The sequence below is a fragment of the Heterodontus francisci genome, chromosome 34, assembly GCF_036365525.1.
Source record: "Heterodontus francisci isolate sHetFra1 chromosome 34, sHetFra1.hap1, whole genome shotgun sequence".
Classification (NCBI taxonomy): Eukaryota; Metazoa; Chordata; class Chondrichthyes; order Heterodontiformes; family Heterodontidae; genus Heterodontus; species Heterodontus francisci.
The window spans coordinates 30,618,140-30,634,543 of NC_090404.1; the positions used below are offsets into that span (position 1 = coordinate 30,618,140).

General features: G+C 46.7%; 1 long non-coding RNA gene across 2 annotated transcripts in view; it reads right to left on the reverse strand.

The window, feature by feature from the left end:
* Nucleotides 1–16,009, reverse strand: part of LOC137349305 (uncharacterized) — a 35,946-nt gene extending 19,937 nt beyond the window's left edge. For both annotated transcript variants that reach the window (XR_010969313.1, XR_010969314.1), the window contains exons 1-2: nt 15,780–16,009; nt 13,011–13,133 (exon numbers count right to left, since the gene is read on the reverse strand). This is a non-coding gene — a long non-coding RNA (uncharacterized lncRNA). The remainder of the gene's footprint in view (nt 1–13,010; nt 13,134–15,779) is intronic.
* Between the last annotated feature and the right edge of the window lie 395 nt (nt 16,010–16,404).

Consider the following 16,404-nt stretch of genomic DNA (forward strand, 5'->3'; position numbering starts at 1 on the left):
CTCCACCCGTACAGATTCTACATCATGATTTTCCGAGCCACTATCCTTCCTCACTATTGCATTGATTTCCTCCTTTACTAACAATGCTACCCCACCTCCTTTCCCTTTTTGCCTGTCCTTCCTAAATATTGAATCCCCCTGGATGTTCAGTTCCCATCCTTGGTCACCCTGCAGCCATGTCTCTGTAATCACAACTATATCATAACCGTTTATATCTATTTGCGCTGTTAATTCATCCACCTTATTGTGAATGCTCTGTGCATTAAGACACAATGTCTTTAGACTTGTCTTTTTAAAATCGTTAGTCATCTTAGCTTTATTTTGCACTATGGCCCCATTTGTTTCTCGTCCTCATTTTCTCTGCCTTCCACTTTTGCTTCTTACCTTTCTTCCATTTCTATCCTTGTTTCCCTCTCCTGTCTCCCTGCTCAGATTTCCATCCCCCTGCCATTCTAGTTTAAACCCTCCCTGACAGCACTAGCAAACACCCACCCCCCCCCCCCCCCACCCCGAGGAAACTGGTTCTGGTCCTGCCCAGGTGCAACCCATCCAGCTTGTACTGGTCCCACCTTCCCCAGAAATGGTCCCAATGTCCCAGGAATCTGAATCCCTTCCCCTTACACCATTTCTCTAGCCATGTATTCATCCGATATATCCTGCTATTTCTGCTCTCACTAGCACATGGCACTGGTAGTAATCCTGAGATTACTATCTTTGATGTCCTACTTTTTAATTTAAGTCCTGGCTCTGTATATTCAGCTTATAGGACCTCATTCCCTTTTTTTTTTTACCTATGTCGTTGGTACCGATATGTACCATGACAACCAGCTGCTCGCCCTCCCCCCTCACAATGCCCTGCAGCCGCTCAGAGACGTCCTTGGCCCTCGCACCAGGCAGGCAACATACCATCCTGCAGTCTCTTTTGCAGCCGCAGAAATGCCTGTCTGTTTCCGTTACGATTGAATCCCCTATCAATATAGCCCTGCCACTCTTCTTCCTCCCCACCTGTGCAGCACAGCCACTCATGGTGCCACGAACTTGTCTCTTGCTGCTTTCCCCTGAGCCATCTCGCCCAATAATATCCAAAGCGGTATATCTGTTAAAGAGGGGGATGGCCACAGGGGACTCCTGCACTACCTGCCTTCCTCTACTCTGCCTGGAGGTCACCCATTCCCTTTCTGCATTTGCCTGCGGCGTGACCACCTCGTTAAACGTGGTATCCACGACGATCTCAGCATCGCGGATGCTCCACAGTGAATCCTCCCGCAGCTCCTGCTCCGTAATGTGGGTAGCCAGTAGCTGCAGCTGGATACACTTCCTGCACACATGGTCATCAGGGACACTGGAAGCATCCCTGATTTCCCACATAGCGCAGGAGGAGCATATCACGGGTGCGAGCTCTCCTACCATGACTTACCTTTAGATTATTTAGTTACTCACTTTAATTAAAAAATACTCATTACACTAGGAGCCTTGTTCTACTCCAAACACTACCCACTACAATCTAAAGTTCTTACCTTTATTTTTGAAGCTAATGGACTGTAGTAGTATAAACAGTAGCAAAAGTAGAAAAACTCACCTGACCCTACTTACCAATCAGCTGCTTCCCTGCGCCCTTCTTCCCCAGTCAGTAAAATCCCTCACACACAACTCACAGCCTCACCGTGTCCAAATAGCACTATTCTAATTGGTAATTATTAATAAATGACACGAATTAAAACAAAACCTTAGTAGTACTAATCTTATCACTTACAAAGTAGCTATTTGAGGGTTTAAAAAAATAACTTTTTCCCCCCTGATTTTTAAGCTATTTACAGGTAATAACAGCTGTTACTTACCAACCAATCAGCTTACAGTTCTCCCGTAATGTTACTTGTAGTTTTTTTTCCTCTTTTGAAACTCAGCGCGCACCGACACAGCGAGAGAGCTGCCGACTGCCACTGCTCCGGTCCAAGGTAGGTAAGGGCCTCGAGCCCCGCTCTTTATTACCTCAGGTCCGGATGCGCCTCCTCCCAGGTCCGCCACCGACTGCCACTGCTCCAGCTGCTTCCGTTGTTCTAACGGAAACTTGGCTTAAGGAGGGGCAAGAACGGCAACTCAACATCCCTTGATATCGAGTTTTCAGACGGGATAGAGGAGGAGATAAAAAAGGAGGGGGTGTAGCATTATTAGTTAAGGAATCAATAACAGCTTTGAGGAGGGATGATATCCTAAATGAATCAGCAAATGGGGCTATATGGGTGGAGCTCAGAAATAAAAAAGGAGCACCAACACTACGAGGAGTGTACTATAGACCCCCAAATAGTGAGAGGGAGGTAGAAGAACAAATATGTAGGCAAATTTCTGAGTGCAAAAACTACAGGGCAATAATAGTTGGGGATTTCAACTCCCCTAATATCAACTGGCATACAAACAGTGTGAAAGGCACAGAGGGAACAAAATTCTTGAACTGTGTTCAAGAGAACTTTTGTAGCCAGCACATAACAAGCCCAACGAGAGGGGGTGCAATTCTAGATTTAATCTTCAGTCATGAAGCTGGGCAAGTGGAGGAATTAACAGCGGGTGACCATTTTGGAGATAGTGACCATAATACAGTAAGTTTTAGCATAATCATGGAAAAGGACAAAGATAAAACAGGAGTAGAAGTTCTAAATTGGGGGAAAGCAAATTTTAAGAAACTGAGGTGACCTGGCGAAAGTGGACTGGATACAGCTACTTGAAGGAAAATCAGTGGAAAACCAGTGGGAGGGATTCAAAAGCTAGATACTACAGGGCACAGTGTAGGCATGTTCCCACTAAGATAAAGGGTGGTACTGCCAAATCTGCAGCCCCCCGGTTATTTAGAAGCTTACAGAGTAAGTTAAAGCAGAAAAAGAAAGCTTATGATGATGACAAAAATCTTAATACTTCAGAAAGCCTAGAGGAGTATAGAAAATGTAGGGGTGAAGTAAAAAAGGAAATTAGAAAAGTAAAGAGAGGACAAGAAAAATTATTGGCAGTAAAATCAAGGAGAACCTAATGCTATTTTATCAGTATATTAAGAACAAGAGGATAACTAAGGAAAGGGTAGGGCCTATCAGAGATGTACAAGGGAACTTATGCATGGATGCAGAAGATGTGGGCAGGGTTCTTAATGAGTTTTTTGTTTTTGTCTTTACAAAGTAAAGGGTTGATGTAGACCTTGTAGTCAAAGAGGAGGAGTGTGAAATATTAGATACGATAAGCCCAATGAGAGAGGAAGTACTAGAGGGTCTGACATCCTTGAAAGTGGATAAATCGCCAGGGCCGGATGGATTGCATCCCAGGTTGTTAAAAGAAGCCAGGGAGGAAATACCAGATGCGCTGAGGATCATCTTCGAATCCTCACTAGATACAAGAGCGGTACCAGATGATTGGAGGTCTGCGAGGGATAGGCCAAATAATTATAGGCCGGTCAGTCTGACCTCGGTGGTGAGTAAATTGTTAGAATCTATTGGATAAATTTCCAATTAGAAAGGCATGGATTAACCAGCGATAGTCAGCAAGGATTTGTTAAGGGAAGGTCATGTCTTAGTAACGTAATTGAGTTTTTTTGAGGAAGTAAGAAGGATTTATGAGGGTAGTGCAGTGGATGTGGTCTACATAGATTTTAGTAAGGTATTTGACAAGGTCCCACATGGCAGACTGGTCAGTAAAATGAAAGCCCATGGGATACAGGGGAATGTGACAGGTTGGATCCAGAATTGGCTCAGTGACAGGAAACAAAGGGTAGTAGTCGATGGATGTTTTTGTGAATGGAAAGCTGTTCCACAGGGCTCAGTGTTGGGTCTCTTGCTGTTTGTGGTATATATTAATGATTTGGACTTAAATGTGGGAGGCGTGATTGGTAAATTTGCAGATGACACAAAAATTGGCCGTGTAGTTGATAGTGAAGAGGACAGCCATAGACTCCCGAATGATATCAATGGTTTGGTTGAGTGGGTGGAAAAGAGACAAATGGAATTCAATCCGGAGAAGTGTGAGGTAATGCATTTGGGGAGGGCAAACAAAGCGAGGGAATACACAATAAACGGGAGGATACTGAGAGGGGTAGAAGAAGTGAGACACCTTGGAGTGTATGTCCACAGGTCCCTGAAGATGGCAGGACAGGTAGATAGAGTGGTGAAGAAGGCATATGGAATGCTTTCCTTTATTGGCCGAAGTATAGAATTCAAAAGCAGGGATGTAATGCTGGAACTGTATAAAACACTGTTTAGGCCACAGTTGGAGTATTGCGTACAGTTCTGGTCACCACAATACAGAAAGGACATAATTGCTCTGGAGAGAGTACAGAGGAGATTTACAAGAATGTTGGGCTCGAAAGTTGCAGCTATGAGGAAAGATTGGATTGGCTAGGTTTGTTTTCCTTAGAACAGAGGAGGCTGAGGGGTGACATCATAGAGGTGTACAAAATTATGAGGGGCCTCAATCGAGTAGACAGGAAGGACCTGTTTCCCCCAGCAGAGAGGTCAATTACTAGGGGGCACAGATTTAAGGTGATTGGTAGAAGGATTGGAGGGGACATGAGGAAAAACTTTTTCACCCAGAGGGTGGTGGGTATCTGGAATTCACTGCCAGGTGGAGGCCAAAACCCTCAATTCTTTTAAAAGGTACCTTGACATGCACCTGAAGTGCTGCAACCTGTAAGACTATGGACCAGGTGCTGGAAGGTGGGATTAGATTGGGCGACTAGTTTTTTCAGCCGGCACAGACACAACGGGCGGAATGGCCTCCTTCTGTGCCGTAATTTTTCCATGGTTCTATATAGTGTGTTTAATTTGGCTAACTTCCTGCAAGTGGGAAACTTTACTAATACACTGTGACCTGTGGAGTAATGAGACTGAATTAACTCCCACCTTAGTTGTAACAAGCTACAAGCTGTATGGGTAGAAATCAGGAATAGCAAGAGCCAAAAAATGCTGCTGGAAGCAATTTATAAGCCCCTAAGATGTTCCCAATGGCGGGGGAGTCCAGGACCAGGGGTCAGAGTCTAAGGATAAGGGGTAAACCATTTAGGACTGAGGAGAGAGATTTCAGCTGCTTCATCAATGCCTTCCTTCAATCATAAGGTCAGAAGTGGGGATGTTCGCTGATGATTGCACAATGTTCAGCACCATTCATGACTCCTCAGATACTGAAGCAGTCCGTGTAGAAATGCAGCAAGACCTGGACAATATCCAGGCTTGGGCTGATAAGTGGCAAGTAACATTCACGCCACACAAGTGCCAGGCAATGACCATCTCCAACAGGAGAGAATCTAACCATCTCCCCTTGACGTTCAACGGCATTACCATCGCTGAATCCCCCACTATCAACATCCTAGGGGTTACCATTGACCAGAAACTGAACTGGAGTAGCCATATAAATACCGTGGCTACTAGAGCAGGTCAGAGGCTAGGAATCCTGAGGCGAGTAACTCACCTCCTGACTCCCCAAAGCCTGTCCACTATCTACAAGGCACAAGTCAGGAGTGTGATGGAATACTCTCCACTTGCCTGGATGGGTGCAGCTCCAACAACACTCAAGAAGCTCGACACCATCCAGGACAAAGCAGCCCACTTGATTGGCACCCCATCTACAAACATTCACTCCCTCCACCACCAACGCACAGTGGCAGCAGTGTGTACCATCTACAAGATGCACTGCAGCAATGCACCAAGGCTCCTTAGACAGCACCTTCCAAACCCGCAACCTCTACCAACTAGAAGGACAAGGGCAGCACATACATGGGAACACCACCACCTGCAAGTTCCCCTCCAAGTCACACACCATCCTGACTTGGAACTATATCGCCGTTCCTTCACTGTCACTGGGCCAAAATCCTGGAACTCCCTTCCTAACAGCACTGTGGGTGTACCTACCCCACATGGACTGCAGCGGTTCAAGAAGGCAGCTCACCATCACCTTCTCAAGGGCCATTAGGGATAGGCAATAAATGCTGGCCTGGCCAGCGATGCCCACATCCCATGAATGAATTAAAAAAAAGTCTGAAAGGTGAGTTTATTGAATGCTTGAGAGTTTCTTGGAGCAACACATGTGGAACCGACTAAGGATAAAGCCATTTTAGATCTCATATTGTGTAATGAGGCAGGGTTGATTAGTAATGCCGTAGTAAAAGATCCACTGGGAAATAGTGATCATAATACCATTGAATTCCATATGAAGTTTGAAAACAACATACTCCAATCGCAAACAAGAATCTAAAACTAAAACAAAGTCAATTACGTAGGTATGAGGGGAAAACTGACTACCGTTAATTGGGTAAATAGACTAAAACGTATGGTGGTAAATAAACAGTGGGAAATAAGTAAAGAAACAATTCAAAATGTTCAGCAAAAATATATTCCATTGAAAAACAAAAACTCAGCGAGAAAGACCCATCCATGGCTTGCTCAGGAACTTACAGATAGTATTAGATTAAAAGAGGCATATAGTGCTGCAAAGAACAGTAGTAAGTTCTGCGATTGGGAGTGTTTTAGAAACCAACAACGGGCCACTAAAAAGTTGATTAAAAAGGAAAAGATAGAATATGACAGTAAACTAGTCAGAAATCTATTCTATTTTCTCCTTCGATACCTGGATTTCCAAAAGGCATTCGATAAGGTGCTACACAAAAGGTCAAGAGGCAAGATAAGAGCTCATGGAGTTAGGGGTAATATATGAGCATGGATAGAGGATTGGGAAATGGATAGGAAGCAAAAAGAGTGGGAATAAACGGGGCATTTTCAAGCTGACAGGCTGTAGAGTGCCACAGGGATCAGTGCTGGGACCTCAGCTATTTACAATCTATACTAATGATTTAGATGAAGGGACAGAGGGCTGGATTTTACCAGCCCCTCGCCGTCGTGGATCGTGGCGGGGAGGCCTGTAAAATACTTGGGGGAGAGGCCCGCCTCGACCCATGAGGCCGAGAAGGTTCCGCCGCATATTACCCGCGGCGACGAGGCCTCGGTGCGACCCCTCCCGCTGCCAAGTGGCGGAGACTTCACCTCAATATTAAAATTAATTGAATAAACATTGAAATGACCTTACTGGTCACGGCAGCCGGCCCACGCTGATTTTACCACCGCCGGTCGCAACTGGCGCGCCTTCAGAACTCCACACGGAGTTCCGAGGCCAGACACTGGTTTGGGGGAGGTTGGAGACAAATTAACAGGGTGGGGAGAGGGGGGGGGGGAGGGGGTGGAAAGCAGGAAAAATCTTCCTTATTGGCTGTGGGGATGGTGAGAGGGGGTTTAGGGTCAATGGAAATAACGTTCGGGGGTGGGGGAAGGTCGTGAGGGAGAACTAATTCTTTTGAGGGGGGGCATGGGGCATAAAATTAAATGTTCATTCGTTGGTGGGGTTGGGGGGGGGGGGGGAGCGGTTGGGAATGGGAATTGCAGGTGTGCACGGATTATTACTACATTTCTGGGACAAAAAGGTCCATTTAAACATTTCAATTTCTCCCAAGGGCCTGAAGCCCTTTAAAAATGGCGGTGGTGCCGGACGCTGTTGCCGGGGATTTGGCGGCCGCTCCCTCTACGTCATCGTGGGCAGCCATTCCGCTCCCTCCATTTAAATGAGGCCCCCGTGCGTATACTGCAGGGGCTCTGCGTCGGCGCTTCCGCGTCAGAAGGCCGCAGACTTCAAAGCGCGCTGCCGCGGAGAGCTCGGCGTGACGATACAATTCAGTCCAGAGAGTAATGTATCGAAGTTCACTGACAATACAAAACTAGGTGGAAAGGTAAACTGTGGGCAGGACACAGAGAGGCTGCAAAGAGATACAGACAGGTTGAGCTGGATTTAATGTTCCTGCCACCAGGAGCAGCGGCAGGCGAAAAAATGGCAGCCTCAGAGCCTTGCTGTCTTCGGGAGGATGGGGCCCAGCAGTCCCAGCGTCGGGATCCGCAGTGGGCCACTGCCAGTACGATCCTCCAGATCCCTCACCCCCTGCCATGAATCCCAACATCAGGACATGAATAAAATTCAACTCATTAAGTGAATGGGCAACAAGATGGAGTAGAATGTGGGGAAGTGTAAAATTATTCACTTTGGTCACAATAGAAAAGCCTTTTTGAAAGGTGAAACAAACTTGTAAGTGTTGACGTTCAGAGAGACTTGGGTGTGCTCGTACAAGGAACACAAAAAGTTAGCATGCAGCTACAATGAGGATTTAGAAAGACAAATGGCATGTTGGCCTTTGTTGCAAGAGGTTTGGAGTCCAGAAATAAATGTACAATTGTACAGGGTTTTGGTGAGACCGCACCTGGAATACTGTGTGCAGTTTTGGTCTCCACATTTAAGAAAGGATATACTTGCACTGGAGGCAGTGCAGTGAAGGTTTATTAGATTGGTCCCTGGGAATGAGAGGGGTGTCCTAGGCTGATGAAAATGGGCCTATACTTTCTGGAGTTTAGAAGAATGAGAGATTCTGAAGGGGCTGGATAGAGCAAACGCTGAGAGATTGTTTCCACTGGTTAGGGAATCTAATACACGGGATCACAGTCTTGGAGACCGATCATTTAGGACAGAAATGAGGAGAAATTACTTCAGTCAAAGGGTTGTGAATCTTTGGAATTCTCTCCCCCAGAGGGTTGTGGACGCTCCATCGTTGAACATGATTTTTGGTCTCTCAGGGAATCAGGGGAGTGGGTGGGAAAGTGCAACGAAGCCCAATATCAGCCATGAATGACAGAGCAGGCTCGATGGACCATATGATCTACTCCTGCTCCTATTTCTTGTGTTCTCTGACCAATACAATGTCCCGTCCCCAGCACGGAGATCCATCACCTCGATGAACACAATGATTCAACTGAAGGAGGAAACACAAACCCATCACCTTCTCCTCTGGACACAGATACTGAGGGACAGGGAGTGTCTGGGACAATGACATCTCTCCCTCAATAAAGGTGGAAAACTTGATTTTTCATTTAGCAAATACAAATCCCCGGAGCTAAGCGTCAGCTTCCTCATTCGCTGAGTTTAAGGTGATTAGTCCAACACTTAGTCTGTCGAGGGGACACTCCTCGGTAATGTGCAGCATTGTTTGTGTCTCTCCACAAATCCATAAGGGTTTTTACACTGAGGCCCCAGTGGTGGAGGGTGGCTGTTCAGGGGCCCTGGCTTGTCCTGAACCTGTTCAGCAAGGACCACTCTCACCGTGGTGGTTCAAAGCCTGCCATTCAATAGATGGGGTTTGTCACGAGGAACTTGTTCATGACTTCCCATCTTTCCCAATCCTTGATTTAAAGGATATCTGCTGGTAGATCTTGCTCAGGAAGGCTGCTCCGTATGGATGGAAGGCAGGCAATGGATCAGTGTTCATGCCGTGCACCCCCCATCAGTACCCAGGCACCCCTGGGGAAGCAGACTGAACTCAGAGAGAAAATTAAAGGACCCAAAGAGCTGCCTATCGGAATCCCAGTCACCCCAGAAACACCAGTCTCAACATTGAGCAACCCTCTGGCTTTATAGCAATAGGGCATGCTCTCCGAATCTTACAACTTAATATTGAGGGCCTATCGACTGCCAAGCAGACCGTACCGGAGATGGAAATTGATCTCGTCTCTCTCCCCATTAATCCTGGGCTTCAATAGGCTCGAATACTGCTCCTGCTTCCATTCCGGTAACAGCACTGAGGTAAACCCAGCCCATAATCACCAGGGCTCGGGGAGGTTGGTAACTGGGCAATGCAGTGATGTCATAAAGCAGCAACATTCAGCCCAGCTGGCCCCCTCCTTGTCCCATTACAGGTGGAGAGCTGGGACATCCTGTCTCAAAACACATCACTCTCTGTTCATACTGAGAATCCCAGGGTGGAGAGCTGGGACATCCTGTCTCAAAACACATCCCACCCTGTTCATACGGAGAATCCCAGGGTGGAGAGCTTGGACATCCTGTCTCAAAACACATCCCACCCTGTTCATACGGAGAATCCCAGGGTGGAGAGCTTGGACATCCTGTCTCAAAACACATCCCACCCTGTTCATACGGAGAATCCCAGGGTGGAGAGCTGGGACATCCTGTCTCAAAACACATCCCATCCTGTTCATACTGAGAATCCCAGGGGAAGGACCAAGGCTCGTAGAGTGGAATAAAACTAAGATGGAAAGAGGAGAGAACAGGAGGTAAATCAAGGAGTAGGGACTGAGGGACAGCAGCCTTCAGTTTTAGAGCCTGTAGACTTCAGGAGGGGAAGACTGAGTTCAGTAGTTTTAGGATCCAGGCAGAGAACAAGGAACAGATGGGGAAACTGGTGTGAATTCCAATACACAGAGGATGTAGGGGGAAGGAGATGGTGTAGGGCTGTGTATTAAGGATATAAGAGAGACAAGAGAGGCAAGGGTAGAGAAATCATTGATAGGGAACTTTCTGACCCACTGGGAGTCCTGGGTAATTGTTGAATGGATGATTACTTTCTCGTCATCTCATTGAGATTGAGGCTGGAGAGGCAGTGAACAAAATTATTACATAAATTATACAGACACCCGAGTGCCCGGACCATCAACTACGGTGTGAAGTACACTGGGAATTCTGTTCTTCACCCACATTTGGACTCAGGAAGACATAAAGAGGCTGGCAGACTGGACAGATAAATGGGAAATGAAATTCAACATAGTGAAATGTGAGCTGGTTCATTTTGGGAGGAGGAATAAGGAGGCCAGTTATTGGTTAGAATGTAAGAACTTAAATGGAGCAAAGGAGCAAAGAGATCTGGGAACAGAGTCACATAAATCACTAAAAGGAGCAACACAAGTCGATTAGAGAGCAAAGAAAGAGCTGATGTTCTTTTCTAGAGGAATACAATGTAACAGCAGGGAGGGAATGTTAAATTTATAGAGAACCTCACTTAGAAGGACTGTGAGCAGTTCTGGTCTCCAGATTAAAAAAGGATATTGAAGACTGAAGAAAGTGCAGAATAGATTTGCAAAGATGTCACCAGAGAGGATGTTACTATCCAGCAAGATTGAGCAGGCTGGGGCTCCTTTCTCTGGAAAAGAGAAGACTAGGAGGAGATCTGATAGAGGTCTTTAAAATTATCAGTCAGTCAGAACAAGGGAGCAGCAATATAATACAGACATTAACAGGTCAAATAGAGAACTTAGGAGGAATTTCTCTGCTCAGAGAGTGGTGAGAATGTGGAACTCACTGCCATGTGGAGTGGTTGAAGCTAATAGCAAAGATGTGTTTAAGGGGAGGCTCAATACATTTATGAGGGAGAAGGGAATAGAGGGATATGGGGGCAGGGTGGGACAAGGTAATCAGATTGGGAGGAGGATCATGTGGATTATAAACACTAGTGGAGCTGAATGGACTGCTTCGGGGCTGTAATTCTGTGTTTCTACAGCAGGGGTGGATTAATGTTTAAGTCTACAAGGCCCAGGGGGTGGATTAATGCTCACGTTTACAGGCCCAGGGGTGGATTAATGCTCACGTTTACAGGCCCAGGGGTGGATTAATGCTCACGTTTACAGGCCCAGGGGTGGATTAATGCTCACGTTTACAGGGCCCAGGGGTGGATTAATGCTCACGTTTACAGGGCCCAGGGGTGGATTAATGCTCACGTTTACAGGCCCAGGGGTGGATTAATGCTCACGTTTACAGGCCCAGGGGTGGATTAATGCTCACGTTTACAGGCCCAGGGGTGGATCAATGCTCACGTTTACAGGGCCCAGGGGTGGATTAATGCTCACGTTTACAGGACCCAGGAGTGGATTAATGCTCGGGTTTACAGGCCCAGGGGTGGATTAATGCTCAGGTTTACAGGGCCCAGGGGGTGGATTAATGCTCAGGTTTACAGGGCCCAGGGGGTGGATTAATGCTCAGGTTTACAGGGCCCAGGGGGTGGATTAATGAAAGGTTTGGCTCTACGTTTTAGACTATGTCCCCAGTACTGGATTCCCCAAATATTTTCTCTCTATCTACCCTATCACTACCAATTAATATGTTGAAAACTTTGATCCAATTAACCCTTAATCTTCTAAATTCAAAAGAATTGAACCCTCAGTGAGGTGATACATTCTGGTAGAAGGGATAGCACAAGGCAATATACAATTAATGGTACAGTTCTGAAGAATGTGCAGGGACAGAGGGACCAGGGAGGTTCATGCGCATAGATTCTTGAAGGCGGCAGGACATATTGAGAGAATAGTTAGCAAAGCAAATAGGATCTTGGGCCTCATAAATAGAGATATTGAATGCACAAGCAGGGAAGTTATGCTGAACCTTTATAAAGCTCTGGTTAGGCCACAACTGGAGTATTGTGTCCAGTTCTGGTCACCACACTTTAGGAAGGATACAAAGGTCCTTGAGAGGGTGCAGAGGACATTTACCAGAATGGTTCCAGGGATGAGAGAATTTAGCTACAATGTTAGTTTGGAGAAGCTGGGGTTGTTCTCCTTGGAGTAAAGGGGAGATCTGATAGAGGTGTTCAAAATTATGACAGGTTCAGATAAGGTAGATAAAGAAAAGCTGTTCCCATTAGCTGATGATACAAGGATTAGGGGACACAGATTAAGGTTTTGCGCAAGAAGTACAGGGGAATGTGAGGAAAAGGTTTTTTACACAGTGAATGGTATTGACCCGGAACACTCTGCCTACAAGGGTGGTGGAAGCAGAGACAATCAATAATTTCAGAAGGAAATTGGGTGGATACTTGAGGGAAATAAACCTGCAGGACTACAGGGATAGAGTGGGGGAATGGGACTGACTGGATTGTTCTACAGAGAGGTGGTATCCAATCAAAAAGCTCAATGTCCTCCTTCTGTGCTGTAATGACTCTATGATTCATTTGTGTAATCTCTCCTCGTAATTTAACCCTTGGAGTCCAGGTATCATTCAGGTAAATCTACCCTGCACTCCCTCCAAGGCCATTATATCCTTCCTAAGGTGTGGTGCCCAGAACTGAACACAATACTCCAGGTGTGGTCTAACCAGGGCTTTGTGTATCTCAGTGCTTTTCCAGTCACACTGATACCTGAAATCTTTTCCCACAGACAGAACAGACAAACCTTTCTCCTTCCACATTCAAAGCCGATGATATTCAGGTCCTGATGTATCGAGTGACTCTGTCAGATCTTGATGTGATGTTTGGCTCGAGATTCCCCATCTGCATATCCCCTGCTTCTAAGCCCCTGTAAAAGGAGTTTACAAAAACCATCACTGTCAGTCCAGGATAGAAATTCACAACATTCTCTCCTCCTGTTTCCTGGCCCAGGATGACTGTACATGCACCCTGCTGTACATTGTCCTGAGGGAGGCCACACACCAGCCTGGATTCACGTCTGCGACTGCAGAAACGCCTGTGTATTCCCCTATCAAATCTCCTATCACTATTGCTCATTCAGTCAGCTTTGTGACCCTCTGTGAAGCTGATCCAACTGTGCTGCCATGGCCTTGACTCTGGCTGCACTCCTTAGATGAACCATCACTTTCATCAGTATTCAGAACTGAATACTGGTTGGAGAGTGAGATGCACTCAGGGGTCTCCTGCATTCCCTGCCTGTTGACTGTCAGTTGGCCACCCATTGCCTCTCTCCCTCCATACTCTTAAGCTGCAGGGTGACCATATCTATAAACGTGCTGTCCACAAATCTCTCACCTCATGGATGCACCGCAGTGACACCAGCTGCAGTTCATGCTCAGAAAACCGGAGCTCGAGCTGCTGCAACTTGTTTTATCTTCATCCATGTGATGTGGGTGTTGCTGGCTCGGCCAGTATTTATTGTCCATCCCAAACTGCCCTTGACAACTGAGAGGCTCGCTCGGCCATTTCAGAGGGCATTTCAGAGTCAAACACATTGCTGTGGATCTGGAGTCACATGTAGGCCAGACCAGGTAAGGACAGCAGATTTCCCATCTCATGAACCAGATGGCTTTTTAATTGCAGATTTATTAATTGAATTTAAATGTCACCATCTGCCGTGGTGGGATTCGAACCCATGTTCCAGTGACATTACCCCAATGATACTTCCTACACAAATGGTTATCTGGAGTTGGCACATTACACAGGATGTGCACTCCAGAGGTCGGAGCAGCCCCACCATTGGCAGGAATTTGGGACTTGTAACTGCAAAGGCTTTTGTCATTAAAAAGGACTGTGTAATGTATCAGTGTGGTGTGAGATAGTCAAGTGTTGAATAAGTAAAGAAAATATCTCCAATTGTAAATTGGGGTGTCAGCTATTTACAAAGTGCTATTTAGTTAACTGGGGGTTTCTTTTCATTCAGTTGTTATAATAAAAGACTTAAAACGTGAAATCTCGTGTCATTTGTTAAATTGGTCTTGGGGTTCATTTCTCGTATTTTTTTACGTTGACGATCTATCTGAGATCGTAACAACTGGAAAGTGGGATTAAGCTGGATACTTCTTTTTCAGCTAGCACAGACACAATGGGCTGAATGGCCTGTGCCGGAAATTTTCTCTGTTTCTGTGCCTTCTATTTCTATAGCACTGCAGAGCTTGCAACAGCCCTGCCATTCCTCTGTCTATTAGAAAATGAACCTTTCTTCTTCTTTTGGGCGTCCTTATCGCGAGAGACAATGGATACGCGCCTGGAGGTGGTCAGTGGTTTGTGAAGCAGCGCCTGGAGTGGCTATAAAGGCCAATTCTGGAGTGACAGGCTCTTCCACAGGTGCTGCAGAGAAGTTTGTTTGTCGGGGCTGTTGCACAGTTGGCTCTCCCCTTGCGCCTCTGTCTTTTTTCCTGCCAACTACTAAGTCTCTTCGACTCGCCACAATTTAGCCCTGTCTTTATGGCTGCCCGCCAGCTCTGGCGAATGCTGGCAACTGACTCCCACGACTTGTGATCAATGTCACAGGATTTCATGTCGCATTTGCAGACGTCTTTATAGCGGAGACATGGACGGCCGGTGGGTCTGATACCAGTGGCGAGCTCGCTGTACAATGTGTCTTTGGGGATCCTGCCATCTTCCATGCGGCTCACATGGCCAAGCCATCTCAAGCGCCGCTGACTCAGTAGTGTGTAAAAGCTGGGGGTGTTGGCCGCTTCAAGGACTTCTGTGTTGGAGATATAGTCCTGCCACCTGATGCCAAGTATTCTCCGAAGGCAGCGAAGATGGAATGAATTGAGACGTCGCTCTTGGCTGGCATACATTGTCCAGGCCTTGCTGCCATAGAGCAAGGTACTGAGGACACAGGCCTGATACACTCGGACTTTTGTGTTCCGTGTCAGTGCGCCATTTTCCCACACTCTCTTGGCCAGTCTGGACATAGCAGTAGAAGCCTTACCCATGCGCTTGTTGATTTCTGCATCTAGAGACAGGTTACTGGTGATAGTTGAGCCTAGGTAGGTGAACTCTTGAACCACTTCCAGAGCGTGGTCGCCAATATTGATGGATGGAGCATTTCTGACGTCCTGCCCCATAATGTTCGTTTTCTTGAGGCTGATGGTTAGGCCAAATTCATTGCAGGCAGATGCAAACCTGTCGATGAGACTCTGCAGGCATTCTTCAGTGTGAGATGTTAAAGCAGCATCGTCAGCAAAGAGGAGTTCTCTGATGAGGACTTTCCGTACTTTGGACTTCGCTCTTAGACGGGCAAGGTTGAACAACCTGCCCCCTGATCTTGTGTGATACTAATAAACCTCACTACTTAACCAGAAAAGAGAAGACTCACCGGCTACTCACTTCCCCTCTGTTGGTGTTACTTAAATCTCGGGAAGCTCCTCCTTATTCTGATGAAAACTGGAATGTTTAATTTCCAGCTCCTTGGACAAACTTCCTAACTTTGGAGAAAGGGAAACAAAGTTACAAAACTTACCAGCCAATCAACTCACAGACTTCCTGACTCGGGAGAAGAAACCGGGAAGCGGCGGCTCGGATGGGGGAGGCGCTGCACCATCGCTTTAATGGTGCCTGCCCCCTCCCTCTCTCCTCTCGGGGCCCTCGCCGCACCTCTGATTCGGGGTCTCAGAGCCGCTGAGACTCAATGTTGCTAAATCTGAGCTCAACCCCGCTCACTTTCCTGGAGCCGCTCCGCGCAGACTGGCGGGTTCCGGGGGCGGGACTTTCCGCGCCTGCGCGTAGCGACCCTTCTGAGGGAGACAGGCCGTATTCAGCCGCGCATAGCGTTCTGGGTAGCGTCGCCTACCATTACTCTGTGATAGCACGAAGGGTAAATTCATATTTTATATTCACTGGAAAATACAATGGCGTAAAATAGCGTACATTATCCCCTCACAAAAACGCGTAAAATGAATGTATTATGGAAGGATTCACAGGCTGTTTAACTCTCCTTCCATGGCTGTGACCATTTGATTCCAGCTGATCTGTTGGTCAGTCTTTAACTGGGAGAGTTTGATGAGCTCCCACAGCTCACACAATGGGGGTGGACAGTCACACTCACCAGACACGGCAAATCAAAGCCTCCGATTTCTGTTTTGTAA